The sequence below is a fragment of the Balaenoptera acutorostrata genome, chromosome 7 (assembly GCF_949987535.1).
Source record: "Balaenoptera acutorostrata chromosome 7, mBalAcu1.1, whole genome shotgun sequence".
NCBI classification, from domain to species: Eukaryota; Metazoa; Chordata; class Mammalia; order Artiodactyla; family Balaenopteridae; genus Balaenoptera; species Balaenoptera acutorostrata.
Window position 1 is genome coordinate 91,707,769 of NC_080070.1, and position 17,831 is coordinate 91,725,599.

Sequence of the window (17,831 nt, forward strand, 5' to 3'; positions counted from 1 at the left end):
GAGGAACGCACCAAGAAGAAGTGGTCCATGTACACACTGGAATATTAGCCATGGAAAACGTGGAAGCACTGCTCTTTGAGGCACCACAGATGAGCCTGGAGATAATCACAAAACGTGAAGTAGGTCGGAAAGCAAAAGACCTATAGCCTATATTATCACTTATGGCATTATCTAATAACTGACACAGATGAACATATTTCCAAAGAGAAAGACCCTCACAGGCTTAGAAAACAAACTATGCTATCGAAAAGGAAAGGAGGGGGGAAATTGAGAAATGAAGATTAGTGTCACTATACATATACAAATACATATTATATACATGTATCAAAAAGACCGAACATATAGCAAGGGAGGTCGACGGAACACTGTAATATTTTACATGGGAAGAGGATCTGTACATTAATAGACATACATAATGTACAAATGAACCAGATTGTGTACACCTAGGACAAACAATATTCTAAACTTTACCCAGATTTAAAAAAAATGTAAAAACCAAGAAGAAGTAATGAGACATAAACTTATGGGGATTTCTCCTGGCAAATTCCATCCTAATTTACAACCTAGGACAATGACTTCCAGAAAGGCTCTGCTGCCCTAGTACCCAGATTGGGGAATGGAGAAATGCTACCTCCTTGTGGCCGTTTCCCACAACAGCAGCTTTGAACGCACTGCAAAAGGCCACTAAATTTTCACCAACTTGCAGTTCTGTAAATGACACCTGCCCTCCAGAAAATTTCTGGGGTCAAAAATCGACCAAAAATTTCAGAAGAGGACGACCTTCGAAGAAGACAATTTCAAGAGCTCTATTGTACTCACGGTTTTTTCTTTTAAGAAAAAGGCATAGGAATATGATGAATTTTAAAAAGTTTAATGACATGCATACCCATATTACAAAAACCTATCAGCTCACAGCAGTCAGAATGGCCATTAGGAAAAATGCTGCAAAAAATAAATGGTGAAGGGAGTGTGGAGAAATGCGTACCCTCGGTTGTAAGGGGGGGCATGTAAAGAGCCACTAAAGAAAACACAATGTAGGTGCTTTGAAAAGGGAAACATTGAGCTACCAGCCAATCAATCACAACCACTGCTTGGCCTATCACCTGAGAAAATGAGAATCAAAAAGTCACAGGCTGGCAAACCTGTACGCCAGCAAGATTAACCATAGCCAGCACTTGGAAGCAATGAAAATGTCCATCAACCGAGGAATGCACCAAGAAGAAGTGGTCCACGTACACAATGGAATATTACTCTAATAATAAATATAAATTAAATTTAAAAACAAACAAAAGCAAGGAGACATCAACATTTGTGGGTTTACCCGGGCACGTTGCACTCTAATTTATAACCGAAGAACACCACTGGCCGGTAGGTCTGTTTCCCTAGTGCCAGCAAGGGGAACGTAGAAAGGCTGCCGCTCTCTGGCCGTTACCTGCAAAAGCAGGTTTAAAGCCTGAGCTAATGGTCACTTCATATGAACAAGTACTGCAGGGCTGTAAATGAAACCTGCCCTCAAAATGTCTTGAGGGAGAAAATGGCCAAAATATTTCAAATGGTGACACATACTTTAAGAAAACACTTTGAAGAAATAAGCTCTAATCACAGCTGGAAAAATAAAAAGGACATGTCTTAAAGCTCAATTTCAACGCATTATGAGACACATGCAAATGCAACCACAAAGAGGTATCAGCTCACACCACTCAGAATAACCATCAGCAAAAAGTACAAAGAATAAATGCTGAAGGTGCTGGGAAGAAATACATACCCTCCACTTTAAGTGGGACCTAACCTGGAAAGAGCCACTAAGGAGAACAGAATAGAGGTGTCTTTAAAAGGTAAACATTGAGCTACCATATGATCCAGCAGACCTATTCCTGGACCTATAAACTAAGAAGACAGAATTGGAAGGACACAGGCACGCAAATCTGCATTGCCTAGTATTACAATAGCCAAGATATGGAAGTAACCAAAAAGTCCACAGACAGATGGGTGGACAAAGAAGAACTGCCACCTGTACAGATGGAATATGAGCTAGTGAAAAAATGAAACAATGCCATTTGCAGCACCATAGATGAGTCTAGAAGTAATCACGCAACTTGGAGTAAGTGAGAAGGCAAAAGACACATATCCTATCATATCACATATAGGTGTTACCTAGAAAATGATACAAACAAAGATATTTCCACAGAGAAACACTATCATAGATTCATTAAGAAAACTTATGCTTCACCAACTGGAAAGGTGTGAGGATTGGATACATTACCATATTGAGGTTAACAGAGAGATACAAACACATGTGAAATATAGAATCACCAAAGACCTACGCAATACCAAGAGAAGACTACTCAACATTGTGTCATAAGCTACGTGGGAAAAGGATCCGAAGAAGAATAGATATATGTATATGTGTGAAAGAACCACATCTTGCACACCTAGAGCAAACAAAACATTGTAATCAAGTTTGCTGTGATAAAAAATAAAAATTAAGTGAAAAATACGAACAAGAAGTAATGAGACCTAAACTTAAAGGGCTTTTTCCTCGCACATTCCATTCTAATTTAAAACCTAGAACACCACTTCCAGTAAGGCTCTGTTGCCCTAGTAACCAGATTTGGTAAAGGAGAAATGCTGCCGCCTTCTGGCCGATTCCCGCAAGAGCAGCTTTTAACCCACAGCTAATGGTCACTTACCATTCAGAAGGACTCAGGGCTGTAAAGGACACCTGCTTTCAAAATTGTGCTGAGGTAGGGAATGGATAAAAAAAAATTCAAAACAGGCAAAATTTTCAAGAAGATAGTATGAAGAGGTAAGTTTTCCTCACTCTCTTTTTAAAAAAAGGAAAATGGATAAAAGCTCCACCTCAGGAAGTATTAGATTCTTGCAATCTAATCTACAAGATGTTTTCAACTCAAACCAGTCGAATGACCATTGGCAAAAAGTCTACAAACAATAAATGCTGAAGAGGTTTTAGAGAAATATGTACCCTCTAGCTGCTGGTGAGATGTAAAGGGGTTAACCGCCAATAATGAGAACAGAAAGGAGCTGCGTTTAAAAGGAAAAATTGAGGTACCATTCAATCCAGCAGGCGCACCAATGGGCCTCTCACCTGAGAAGACCAGAATGAAGAAGACCCGGGCTGCAAAAGCTGCACTGCAGCCTTATTCACAATAGACAAGACAGTGAAGCAACCAAAATGTCCATCAGCAGATGAAAGGATAAAGAAGAAGTGCTCCATGTACACAATGAATACTAGCCGTAGAAAACAATGAAACACTGCTCTTTGAGGCACCATAGATGATCTTGGAGATAATCACAGAACACGAGGTAAGTCGGAAAGCAAAAGTCCTATATCCTATGATATCACTTATAGGCGTTATCTAATAACTGACACAAATGAACTTATTTCCACAGACAAAGTCAATCACAGACTTATTAAAAAAAACTATGCTTATCTAAAAGGAAAGGTGGGGGAATGGGTAAATGAAGATTAGCATTACCATATGTATACAAATACACATTATATACATATATCAAAGAGACCGACCATATAGCAAGGAAGGATTACGGAACACTCTGTAATAATTTACACGGGAAGAGGATCTCTACATAAATAGGTATATAGAATATGTAGATGAACCAGAGTGTGTACACCTTGGACAAGCAACATTCTCACCATTACCCCAATTGAAAAAATTAAAACAACGAACTAGGAGTAAGGAGACATAAACTTATGGGGGGTTTTCCTGGCACATTCCATCCAAATTTAAAACCTAGGCAAACAACTTCCAGAATGGCCCTGCTGCCCTAGTACCCAGATTTGGGAATGGAGAAATGCTGCATCCTTGTGGCCGTTTCCCACAACAGCAGCTTTAAACCCACTGCAAAAGGTCACTAAATATTCACCAATTGCAGGTCTGTAAATGACACCGGCCCTCCAAAAAATACTGAGGTCGAAAATCGACCCAACAATTCTAGAGTGCCACCTTCCAAAGAGAAAATTTGAAGAGGTATATTATACTCACACATTTTTTCTTTTTTCTTTTAACAGAAAAGGAAAAGGCGTGGAAAAATGATGAATTGTAGGAATTTTTACAGACATGTAAACCCAAATTACAAAAACCTATCAGCTCACACCAGTCAGAATGGCCATCGACAAAAATGCTGCAAACAATAACTGCTGACGTGATTGTGGAGAAATGCGTACCCTCGATTCGAAGGGGGACGTGGTAAGAGCCACTAATGAAAGCACAATTGAGGTGCCTTGAAAAGGTCAACGTTGAGCTACCATACCAGTCAATCAATCAAACCCACTGCTGGGTCTATCACCTGAGAAAATGAACATCAAAAATCACAGGCTGGCAATCCTGCACTCCAGCAATATTTACCATAGGCAACACTTGGAAGCAACGAAAATGTCCATCAACAGAGGAACGCACCAAGAAGAAGTGGTCCATGTACACACTGGAATATTAGCCATGGAAAACGTGGAAGCACTGCTCTTTGAGGCACCACAGATGAGCCTGGAGATAATCACAAAACGTGAAGTAGGTCGGAAAGCAAAAGACCTATAGCCTATATTATCACTTATGGCATTATCTAATAACTGACACAGATGAACATATTTCCAAAGAGAAAGACCCTCACAGGCTTAGAAAACAAACTATGCTATCGAAAAGGAAAGGAGGGGGGAAATTGAGAAATGAAGATTAGTGTCACTATACATATACAAATACATATTATATACATGTATCAAAAAGACCGAACATAGGGCTTCCCTGGTGGCGCAGTGGTTGAGAATCTGCCTGCCAATGCAGGGGACACGGGTTCGAGCCCTGGTCTGGGAAGATCCCAGATGCCACGGAGCAACTAAGCCCGTGAGCCACAATTACTGAGCCTGCGCGTCTGGAGCCTGTGCTCCGCAACAAGAGAGGCCGCGATGGTGAGAGGCCCGCGCACCGCGATGAAGAGTGGTCCCCACTTGCCGCGACTAGAGAAAGCCCTCGCACAGAAACGAAGACTCAACACAGTCATAAATAAATAAATAAATAAATAAAAGACCGTGGATTTCTTAAAAAAAAATTAAAAAAAAAAAAAAAAAAAAAAAGACCGAACATATAGCAAGGGAGGTCGACGGAACACTGTAATATTTTACATGGGAAGAGGATCTGTACATTAATAGACATACATAATGTACAAATGAACCAGATTGTGTACACCTAGGACAAACAATATTCTAAACTTTACCCAGATTTAAAAAAAATGTAAAAACCAAGAAGAAGTAATGAGACATAAACTTATGGGGATTTCTCCTGGCAAATTCCATCCTAATTTACAACCTAGGACAATGACTTCCAGAAAGGCTCTGCTGCCCTAGTACCCAGATTGGGGAATGGAGAAATGCTACCTCCTTGTGGCCGTTTCCCACAACAGCAGCTTTGAACGCACTGCAAAAGGTCACTAAATTTTCACCAACTTGCAGTTCTGTAAATGACACCTGCCCTCCAGAAAATTTCTGGGGTCAAAAATCGACCAAAAATTTCAGAAGAGGGCGACCTTCGAAGAAGACAATTTCAAGAGCTCTATTGTACTCACGGTTTTTTCTTTTAAGAAAAAGGCATAGGAATATGATGAATTTTAAAAAGTTTAATGACATGCATAGCCATATTACAAAAACCTATCAGCTCACAGCAGTCAGAATGGCCATTAGGAAAAATGCTGCAAAAAATAAATGGTGAAGGGAGTGTGGAGAAATGCGTACCCTCGGTTGTAAGGGGGGGCATGTAAAGAGCCAGTAAAGAAAACACAATGTAGGTGCTTTGAAAAGGGAAACATTGAGCTACCAGCCAATCAATCACAACCACTGCTTGGCCTATCACCTGAGAAAATGAGAATCAAAAAGTCACAGGCTGGCAAACCTGTACGCCAGCAAGATTAACCATAGCCAGCACTTGGAAGCAATGAAAATGTCCATCAACCGAGGAATGCACCAAGAAGAAGTGGTCCACGTACACAATGGAATATTACTCTAATAATAAATATAAATTAAATTTAAAAACAAACAAAAGCAAGGAGACATCAACATTTGTGGGTTTACCCGGGCACGTTGCACTCTAATTTATAACCGAAGAACACCACTGGCCGGTAGGTCTGTTTCCCTAGTGCCAGCAAGGGGAACGTAGAAAGGCTGCCGCTCTCTGGCCGTTACCTGCAAAAGCAGGTTTAAAGCCTGAGCTAATGGTCACTTCATATGAACAAGTACTGCAGGGCTGTAAATGAAACCTGCCCTCAAAATGTCTTGAGGGAGAAAATGGCCAAAATATTTCAAATGGTGACACATACTTTAAGAAAACACTTTGAAGAAATAAGCTCTAATCACAGCTGGAAAAATAAAAAGGACATGTCTTAAAGCTCAATTTCAACGCATTATGAGACACATGCAAATGCAACCACAAAGAGGTATCAGCTCACACCACTCAGAATAACCATCAGCAAAAAGTACAAAGAATAAATGCTGAAGGTGCTGGGAAGAAATACATACCCTCCACTTTAAGTGGGACCTAACCTGGAAAGAGCCACTAAGGAGAACAGAATAGAGGTGCCTTTAAAAGGTAAACATTGAGCTACCATATGATCCAGCAGACCTATTTCTGGACCTATAAACTAAGAAGACAGAATTGGAAGGACACAGGCACGCAAATCTGCATTGCCTAGTATTACAATAGCCAAGATATGGAAGTAACCAAAAAGTCCACAGACAGATGGGTGGACAAAGAAGAACTGCTACCTGTACAGATGGAATATGAGCTAGTGAAAAAATGAAACAATGCCATTTGCAGCACCATAGATGAGTCTAGAAGTAATCACGCAACTTGGAGTAAGTGAGAAGGCAAAAGACACATATCCTATCATATCACATATAGGTGTTACCTAGAAAATGATACAAACAAAGATATTTCCACAGAGAAACACTATCATAGATTCATTAAGAAAACTTATGCTTCACCAACTGGAAAGGTGTGAGGATTGGATACATTACCATATTGAGGTTAACAGAGAGATACAAACACATGTGAAATATAGAATCACCAAAGACCTACGCAATACCAAGAGAAGACTACTCAACATTGTGTCATAAGCTAGGTGGGAAAAGGATCCGAAGAAGAATAGATATATGTATATGTGTGAAAGAACCACATCTTGCACACCTAGAGCAAACAAAACATTGTAATCAAGTTTGCTGTGATAAAAAATAAAAATTAAGTTAAAAATACGAACAAGAAGTAATGAGACCTAAACTTAAAGGGCTTTTTCCTCGCACATTCCATTCTAATTTAAAACCTAGAACACCACTTCCAGTAAGGCTCTGTTGCCCTAGTAACCAGATTTGGTAAAGGAGAAATGCTGCCGCCTTCTGGCCGATTCCCGCAAGAGCAGCTTTTAACCCACAGCTAATGGTCACTTACCATTCAGAAGGACTCAGGGCTGTAAAGGACACCTGCCTTCAAAATTGTGCTGAGGTAGGGAATGGATAAAAAAAAATTCAAAACAGGCAAAATTTTCAAGAAGATAGTATGAAGAGGTAAGTTTTCCTCACTCTCTTTTTAAAAAAAGGAAAATGGATAAAAGCTCCACCTCAGGAAGTATTAGATTCTTGCAATCTAATCTACAAGATGTTTTCAACTCAAACCAGTCGAATGACCATTGGCAAAAAGTCTACAAACAATAAATGCTGAAGAGGTTTTAGAGAAATATGTACCCTCTAGCTGCTGGTGAGATGTAAAGGGGTTAACCGCCAATAATGAGAACAGAAAGGAGCTGCGTTTAAAAGGAAAAATTGAGGTACCATTCAATCCAGCAGGCGCACCAATGGGCCTCTCACCTGAGAAGACCAGAATGAAGAAGACCCGGGCTGCAAAAGCTGCACTGCAGCCTTATTCACAATAGACAAGACAGTGAAGCAACCAAAATGTCCATCAGCAGATGAAAGGATAAAGAAGAAGTGGTCCATGTACACAATGAATACTAGCCATGGAAAACAATGAAACACTGCTCTTTGAGGCACCATAGATGATCTTGGAGATAATCACAGAACACGAGGTAAGTCGGAAAGCAAAAGTCCTATATCCTATGATATCACTTATAGGCGTTATCTAAAAACTGACACAAATGAACTTATTTCCACAGACAAAGTCAATCACAGACTTATTAAAAAAACTATGCTTATCTAAAAGGAAAGGTGGGGGAATGGGTAAATGAAGATTAGCATTACCATATGTATACAAATACACATTATATACATATATCAAAGAGACCGACCATATAGCAAGGAAGGATTACGGAACACTCTGTAATAATTTACACGGGAAGAGGATCTCTACATAAATAGGTATATAGAATATGTAGATGAACCAGAGTGTGTACACCTTGGACAAGCAACATTCTCACCATTACCCCAATTGAAAAAATTAAAACAACGAACTAGGAGTAAGGAGACATAAACTTATGGGGGGTTTTCCTGGCACATTCCATCCAAATTTAAAACCTAGGCAAACAACTTCCAGCATGGCCCTGCTGCCCTAGTACCCAGATTTGGGAATGGAGAAATGCTGCATCCTTGTGGCCGTTTCCCACAACAGCAGCTTTAAACCCACTGCAAAAGGTCACTAAATATTCACCAATTGCAGGTCTGTAAATGACACCGGCCCTCCAAAAAATACTGAGGTCGAAAATCGACCCAACAATTCTAGAGTGCCACCTTCCAAAGAGAAAATTTGAAGAGGTATATTATACTCACACATTTTTTCTATTTTCTTTTAACAGAAAAGGAAAAGGAGTGGAAAAATGATGAATTGTAGGAATTTTTACAGACATGTAAACCCAAATTACAGAAACCTATCAGCTCACACCAGTCAGAATGGCCATCAACAAAAATGCTGCAAACAATAACTGCTGACCTGATTGTGGAAAAATGCGTACCCTCGATTCTAAGGGGGACGTGGTAAGAGCCACTAATGAAAGCACAATTGAGGTGCCTTGAAAAGGTCAACGTTGAGCTACCATACCAGTCAATCAATCAAACCCACTGCTGGGTCTATCACCTGAGAAAATGAACATCAAAAATCACAGGCTGGCAATCCTGCACTCCAGCAATATTTACCATAGGCAACACTTGGAAGCAACGAAAATGTCCATCAACAGAGGAACGCACCAAGAAGAAGTGGTCCATGTACACACTGGAATATTAGCCATGGAAAACGTGGAAGCACTGCTCTTTGAGGCACCACAGATGAGCCTGGAGATAATCACAAAACGTGAAGTAGGTCGGAAAGCAAAAGACCTATAGCCTATATTATCACTTATGGCATTATCTAATAACTGACACAGATGAACATATTTCCAAAGAGAAAGACCCTCACAGGCTTAGAAAACAAACTATGCTATCGAAAAGGAAAGGAGGGGGGAAATTGAGAAATGAAGATTAGTGTCACTATACATATACAAATACATATTATATACATGTATCAAAAAGACCGAACATATAGCAAGGGAGGTCGACGGAACACTGTAATATTTTACATGGGAAGAGGATCTGTACATTAATAGACATACATAATGTACAAATGAACCAGATTGTGTACACCTAGGACAAACAATATTCTAAACTTTACCCAGATTTAAAAAAAATGTAAAAACCAAGAAGAAGTAATGAGACATAAACTTATGGGGATTTCTCCTGGCAAATTCCATCCTAATTTACAACCTAGGACAATGACTTCCAGAAAGGCTCTGCTGCCCTAGTACCCAGATTGGGGAATGGAGAAATGCTACCTCCTTGTGGCCGTTTCCCACAACAGCAGCTTTGAACGCACTGCAAAAGGCCACTAAATTTTCACCAACTTGCAGTTCTGTAAATGACACCTGCCCTCCAGAAAATTTCTGGGGTCAAAAATCGACCAAAAATTTCAGAAGAGGACGACCTTCGAAGAAGACAATTTCAAGAGCTCTATTGTACTCACGGTTTTTTCTTTTAAGAAAAAGGCATAGGAATATGATGAATTTTAAAAAGTTTAATGACATGCATACCCATATTACAAAAACCTATCAGCTCACAGCAGTCAGAATGGCCATTAGGAAAAATGCTGCAAAAAATAAATGGTGAAGGGAGTGTGGAGAAATGCGTACCCTCGGTTGTAAGGGGGGGCATGTAAAGAGCCACTAAAGAAAACACAATGTAGGTGCTTTGAAAAGGGAAACATTGAGCTACCAGCCAATCAATCACAACCACTGCTTGGCCTATCACCTGAGAAAATGAGAATCAAAAAGTCACAGGCTGGCAAACCTGTACGCCAGCAAGATTAACCATAGCCAGCACTTGGAAGCAATGAAAATGTCCATCAACCGAGGAATGCACCAAGAAGAAGTGGTCCACGTACACAATGGAATATTACTCTAATAATAAATATAAATTAAATTTAAAAACAAACAAAAGCAAGGAGACATCAACATTTGTGGGTTTACCCGGGCACGTTGCACTCTAATTTATAACCGAAGAACACCACTGGCCGGTAGGTCTGTTTCCCTAGTGCCAGCAAGGGGAACGTAGAAAGGCTGCCGCTCTCTGGCCGTTACCTGCAAAAGCAGGTTTAAAGCCTGAGCTAATGGTCACTTCATATGAACAAGTACTGCAGGGCTGTAAATGAAACCTGCCCTCAAAATGTCTTGAGGGAGAAAATGGCCAAAATATTTCAAATGGTGACACATACTTTAAGAAAACACTTTGAAGAAATAAGCTCTAATCACAGCTGGAAAAATAAAAAGGACATGTCTTAAAGCTCAATTTCAACGCATTATGAGACACATGCAAATGCAACCACAAAGAGGTATCAGCTCACACCACTCAGAATAACCATCAGCAAAAAGTACAAAGAATAAATGCTGAAGGTGCTGGGAAGAAATACATACCCTCCACTTTAAGTGGGACCTAACCTGGAAAGAGCCACTAAGGAGAACAGAATAGAGGTGTCTTTAAAAGGTAAACATTGAGCTACCATATGATCCAGCAGACCTATTCCTGGACCTATAAACTAAGAAGACAGAATTGGAAGGACACAGGCACGCAAATCTGCATTGCCTAGTATTACAATAGCCAAGATATGGAAGTAACCAAAAAGTCCACAGACAGATGGGTGGACAAAGAAGAACTGCCACCTGTACAGATGGAATATGAGCTAGTGAAAAAATGAAACAATGCCATTTGCAGCACCATAGATGAGTCTAGAAGTAATCACGCAACTTGGAGTAAGTGAGAAGGCAAAAGACACATATCCTATCATATCACATATAGGTGTTACCTAGAAAATGATACAAACAAAGATATTTCCACAGAGAAACACTATCATAGATTCATTAAGAAAACTTATGCTTCACCAACTGGAAAGGTGTGAGGATTGGATACATTACCATATTGAGGTTAACAGAGAGATACAAACACATGTGAAATATAGAATCACCAAAGACCTACGCAATACCAAGAGAAGACTACTCAACATTGTGTCATAAGCTACGTGGGAAAAGGATCCGAAGAAGAATAGATATATGTATATGTGTGAAAGAACCACATCTTGCACACCTAGAGCAAACAAAACATTGTAATCAAGTTTGCTGTGATAAAAAATAAAAATTAAGTGAAAAATACGAACAAGAAGTAATGAGACCTAAACTTAAAGGGCTTTTTCCTCGCACATTCCATTCTAATTTAAAACCTAGAACACCACTTCCAGTAAGGCTCTGTTGCCCTAGTAACCAGATTTGGTAAAGGAGAAATGCTGCCGCCTTCTGGCCGATTCCCGCAAGAGCAGCTTTTAACCCACAGCTAATGGTCACTTACCATTCAGAAGGACTCAGGGCTGTAAAGGACACCTGCTTTCAAAATTGTGCTGAGGTAGGGAATGGATAAAAAAAAATTCAAAACAGGCAAAATTTTCAAGAAGATAGTATGAAGAGGTAAGTTTTCCTCACTCTCTTTTTAAAAAAAGGAAAATGGATAAAAGCTCCACCTCAGGAAGTATTAGATTCTTGCAATCTAATCTACAAGATGTTTTCAACTCAAACCAGTCGAATGACCATTGGCAAAAAGTCTACAAACAATAAATGCTGAAGAGGTTTTAGAGAAATATGTACCCTCTAGCTGCTGGTGAGATGTAAAGGGGTTAACCGCCAATAATGAGAACAGAAAGGAGCTGCGTTTAAAAGGAAAAATTGAGGTACCATTCAATCCAGCAGGCGCACCAATGGGCCTCTCACCTGAGAAGACCAGAATGAAGAAGACCCGGGCTGCAAAAGCTGCACTGCAGCCTTATTCACAATAGACAAGACAGTGAAGCAACCAAAATGTCCATCAGCAGATGAAAGGATAAAGAAGAAGTGCTCCATGTACACAATGAATACTAGCCGTAGAAAACAATGAAACACTGCTCTTTGAGGCACCATAGATGATCTTGGAGATAATCACAGAACACGAGGTAAGTCGGAAAGCAAAAGTCCTATATCCTATGATATCACTTATAGGCGTTATCTAATAACTGACACAAATGAACTTATTTCCACAGACAAAGTCAATCACAGACTTATTAAAAAAAACTATGCTTATCTAAAAGGAAAGGTGGGGGAATGGGTAAATGAAGATTAGCATTACCATATGTATACAAATACACATTATATACATATATCAAAGAGACCGACCATATAGCAAGGAAGGATTACGGAACACTCTGTAATAATTTACACGGGAAGAGGATCTCTACATAAATAGGTATATAGAATATGTAGATGAACCAGAGTGTGTACACCTTGGACAAGCAACATTCTCACCATTACCCCAATTGAAAAAATTAAAACAACGAACTAGGAGTAAGGAGACATAAACTTATGGGGGGTTTTCCTGGCACATTCCATCCAAATTTAAAACCTAGGCAAACAACTTCCAGAATGGCCCTGCTGCCCTAGTACCCAGATTTGGGAATGGAGAAATGCTGCATCCTTGTGGCCGTTTCCCACAACAGCAGCTTTAAACCCACTGCAAAAGGTCACTAAATATTCACCAATTGCAGGTCTGTAAATGACACCGGCCCTCCAAAAAATACTGAGGTCGAAAATCGACCCAACAATTCTAGAGTGCCACCTTCCAAAGAGAAAATTTGAAGAGGTATATTATACTCACACATTTTTTCTTTTTTCTTTTAACAGAAAAGGAAAAGGCGTGGAAAAATGATGAATTGTAGGAATTTTTACAGACATGTAAACCCAAATTACAAAAACCTATCAGCTCACACCAGTCAGAATGGCCATCGACAAAAATGCTGCAAACAATAACTGCTGACGTGATTGTGGAGAAATGCGTACCCTCGATTCGAAGGGGGACGTGGTAAGAGCCACTAATGAAAGCACAATTGAGGTGCCTTGAAAAGGTCAACGTTGAGCTACCATACCAGTCAATCAATCAAACCCACTGCTGGGTCTATCACCTGAGAAAATGAACATCAAAAATCACAGGCTGGCAATCCTGCACTCCAGCAATATTTACCATAGGCAACACTTGGAAGCAACGAAAATGTCCATCAACAGAGGAACGCACCAAGAAGAAGTGGTCCATGTACACACTGGAATATTAGCCATGGAAAACGTGGAAGCACTGCTCTTTGAGGCACCACAGATGAGCCTGGAGATAATCACAAAACGTGAAGTAGGTCGGAAAGCAAAAGACCTATAGCCTATATTATCACTTATGGCATTATCTAATAACTGACACAGATGAACATATTTCCAAAGAGAAAGACCCTCACAGGCTTAGAAAACAAACTATGCTATCGAAAAGGAAAGGAGGGGGGAAATTGAGAAATGAAGATTAGTGTCACTATACATATACAAATACATATTATATACATGTATCAAAAAGACCGAACATAGGGCTTCCCTGGTGGCGCAGTGGTTGAGAATCTGCCTGCCAATGCAGGGGACACGGGTTCGAGCCCTGGTCTGGGAAGATCCCAGATGCCACGGAGCAACTAAGCCCGTGAGCCACAATTACTGAGCCTGCGCGTCTGGAGCCTGTGCTCCGCAACAAGAGAGGCCGCGATGGTGAGAGGCCCGCGCACCGCGATGAAGAGTGGTCCCCACTTGCCGCGACTAGAGAAAGCCCTCGCACAGAAACGAAGACTCAACACAGTCATAAATAAATAAATAAATAAATAAAAGACCGTGGATTTCTTAAAAAAAAATTAAAAAAAAAAAAAAAAAAAAAAAGACCGAACATATAGCAAGGGAGGTCGACGGAACACTGTAATATTTTACATGGGAAGAGGATCTGTACATTAATAGACATACATAATGTACAAATGAACCAGATTGTGTACACCTAGGACAAACAATATTCTAAACTTTACCCAGATTTAAAAAAAATGTAAAAACCAAGAAGAAGTAATGAGACATAAACTTATGGGGATTTCTCCTGGCAAATTCCATCCTAATTTACAACCTAGGACAATGACTTCCAGAAAGGCTCTGCTGCCCTAGTACCCAGATTGGGGAATGGAGAAATGCTACCTCCTTGTGGCCGTTTCCCACAACAGCAGCTTTGAACGCACTGCAAAAGGTCACTAAATTTTCACCAACTTGCAGTTCTGTAAATGACACCTGCCCTCCAGAAAATTTCTGGGGTCAAAAATCGACCAAAAATTTCAGAAGAGGGCGACCTTCGAAGAAGACAATTTCAAGAGCTCTATTGTACTCACGGTTTTTTCTTTTAAGAAAAAGGCATAGGAATATGATGAATTTTAAAAAGTTTAATGACATGCATAGCCATATTACAAAAACCTATCAGCTCACAGCAGTCAGAATGGCCATTAGGAAAAATGCTGCAAAAAATAAATGGTGAAGGGAGTGTGGAGAAATGCGTACCCTCGGTTGTAAGGGGGGGCATGTAAAGAGCCAGTAAAGAAAACACAATGTAGGTGCTTTGAAAAGGGAAACATTGAGCTACCAGCCAATCAATCACAACCACTGCTTGGCCTATCACCTGAGAAAATGAGAATCAAAAAGTCACAGGCTGGCAAACCTGTACGCCAGCAAGATTAACCATAGCCAGCACTTGGAAGCAATGAAAATGTCCATCAACCGAGGAATGCACCAAGAAGAAGTGGTCCACGTACACAATGGAATATTACTCTAATAATAAATATAAATTAAATTTAAAAACAAACAAAAGCAAGGAGACATCAACATTTGTGGGTTTACCCGGGCACGTTGCACTCTAATTTATAACCGAAGAACACCACTGGCCGGTAGGTCTGTTTCCCTAGTGCCAGCAAGGGGAACGTAGAAAGGCTGCCGCTCTCTGGCCGTTACCTGCAAAAGCAGGTTTAAAGCCTGAGCTAATGGTCACTTCATATGAACAAGTACTGCAGGGCTGTAAATGAAACCTGCCCTCAAAATGTCTTGAGGGAGAAAATGGCCAAAATATTTCAAATGGTGACACATACTTTAAGAAAACACTTTGAAGAAATAAGCTCTAATCACAGCTGGAAAAATAAAAAGGACATGTCTTAAAGCTCAATTTCAACGCATTATGAGACACATGCAAATGCAACCACAAAGAGGTATCAGCTCACACCACTCAGAATAACCATCAGCAAAAAGTACAAAGAATAAATGCTGAAGGTGCTGGGAAGAAATACATACCCTCCACTTTAAGTGGGACCTAACCTGGAAAGAGCCACTAAGGAGAACAGAATAGAGGTGCCTTTAAAAGGTAAACATTGAGCTACCATATGATCCAGCAGACCTATTTCTGGACCTATAAACTAAGAAGACAGAATTGGAAGGACACAGGCACGCAAATCTGCATTGCCTAGTATTACAATAGCCAAGATATGGAAGTAACCAAAAAGTCCACAGACAGATGGGTGGACAAAGAAGAACTGCTACCTGTACAGATGGAATATGAGCTAGTGAAAAAATGAAACAATGCCATTTGCAGCACCATAGATGAGTCTAGAAGTAATCACGCAACTTGGAGTAAGTGAGAAGGCAAAAGACACATATCCTATCATATCACATATAGGTGTTACCTAGAAAATGATACAAACAAAGATATTTCCACAGAGAAACACTATCATAGATTCATTAAGAAAACTTATGCTTCACCAACTGGAAAGGTGTGAGGATTGGATACATTACCATATTGAGGTTAACAGAGAGATACAAACACATGTGAAATATAGAATCACCAAAGACCTACGCAATACCAAGAGAAGACTACTCAACATTGTGTCATAAGCTACGTGGGAAAAGGATCCGAAGAAGAATAGATATATGTATATGTGTGAAAGAACCACATCTTGCACACCTAGAGCAAACAAAACATTGTAATCAAGTTTGCTGTGATAAAACATAAAAATTAAGTGAAAAATATGAACAAGAAGTAATGAGACCTAAACTTAAAGGGCTTTTTCCTCGCACATTCCATTCTAATTTAAAACCTAGAACACCACTTCCAGTAAGGCTCTGTTGCCCTAGTAACCAGATTTGGTAACGGAGAAATGCTGCCGCCTTCTGGCCGATTCCCGCAAGAGCAGCTTTTAACCCACAGCTAATGGTCACTTACCATTCAGAAGGACTCAGGGCTGTAAAGGACACCTGCTTTCAAAATTGTGCTGAGGTAGGGAATGGATAAAAAAAAATTCAAAACAGGCAAAATTTTCAAGAAGATAGTATGAAGAGGTAAGTTTTCCTCACTCTCTTTTTAAAAAAAGGAAAATGGATAAAAGCTCCACCTCAGGAAGTATTAGATTCTTGCAATCTAATCTACAAGATGTTTTCAACTCAAACCAGTCGAATGACCATTGGCAAAAGTCTACAAACAATAAATGCTGAAGAGGTTTTAGAGAAATATGTACCCTCTAGCTGCTGGTGAGATGTAAAGGGGTTAACCGCCAATAATGAGAACAGAAAGGAGCTGCGTTTAAAAGGAAAAATTGAGGTACCATTCAATCCAGCAGGCGCACCAATGGGCCTCTCACCTGAGAAGACCAGAATGAAGAAGACCCGGGCTGCAAAAGCTGCACTGCAGCCTTATTCACAATAGACAAGACACTGAAGCAACCAAAATGTCCATCAACAGATGAAAGGATAAAGAAGAAGTGGTCCATGTACACAATGAATACTAGCCATGGAAAACAATGAAACACTGCTCTTTGAGGCACCATAGATGATCTTGGAGATAATCACAGAACACGAGGTAAGTCGGAAAGCAAAAGTCCTATATCCTATGATATCACTTATAGGCGTTATCTAATAACTGACACAAATGAACTTATTTCCACAGAGAAAGTCAATCACAGACTTATTAAAAAAAACTATGCTTATCTAAAAGGAAAGGTGGGGGAATGGGTAAATGAAGATTAGCATTACCATATGTATACAAATACACATTATATACATATATCAAAGAGACCGACCATATAGCAAGGAAGGATTACGGAACACTCTGTAATGATTTACACGGGAAGAGGATCTCTACATAAATAGGTATATAGAATATGTAGATGAACCAGAGTGTGTACACCTTGGACAAGCAACATTCTCACCATTACCCCAATTGAAAAAATTAAAACAACGAACTAGGAGTAAGGAGACATAAACTTATGGGGGGTTTTCCTGGCACATTCCATCCAAATTTAAAACCTAGGCAAACAACTTCCAGAATGGCCCTGCTGCCCTAGTACCCAGATTTGGGAATGGAGAAATGCTGCATCCTTGTGGCCGTTTCCCACAAC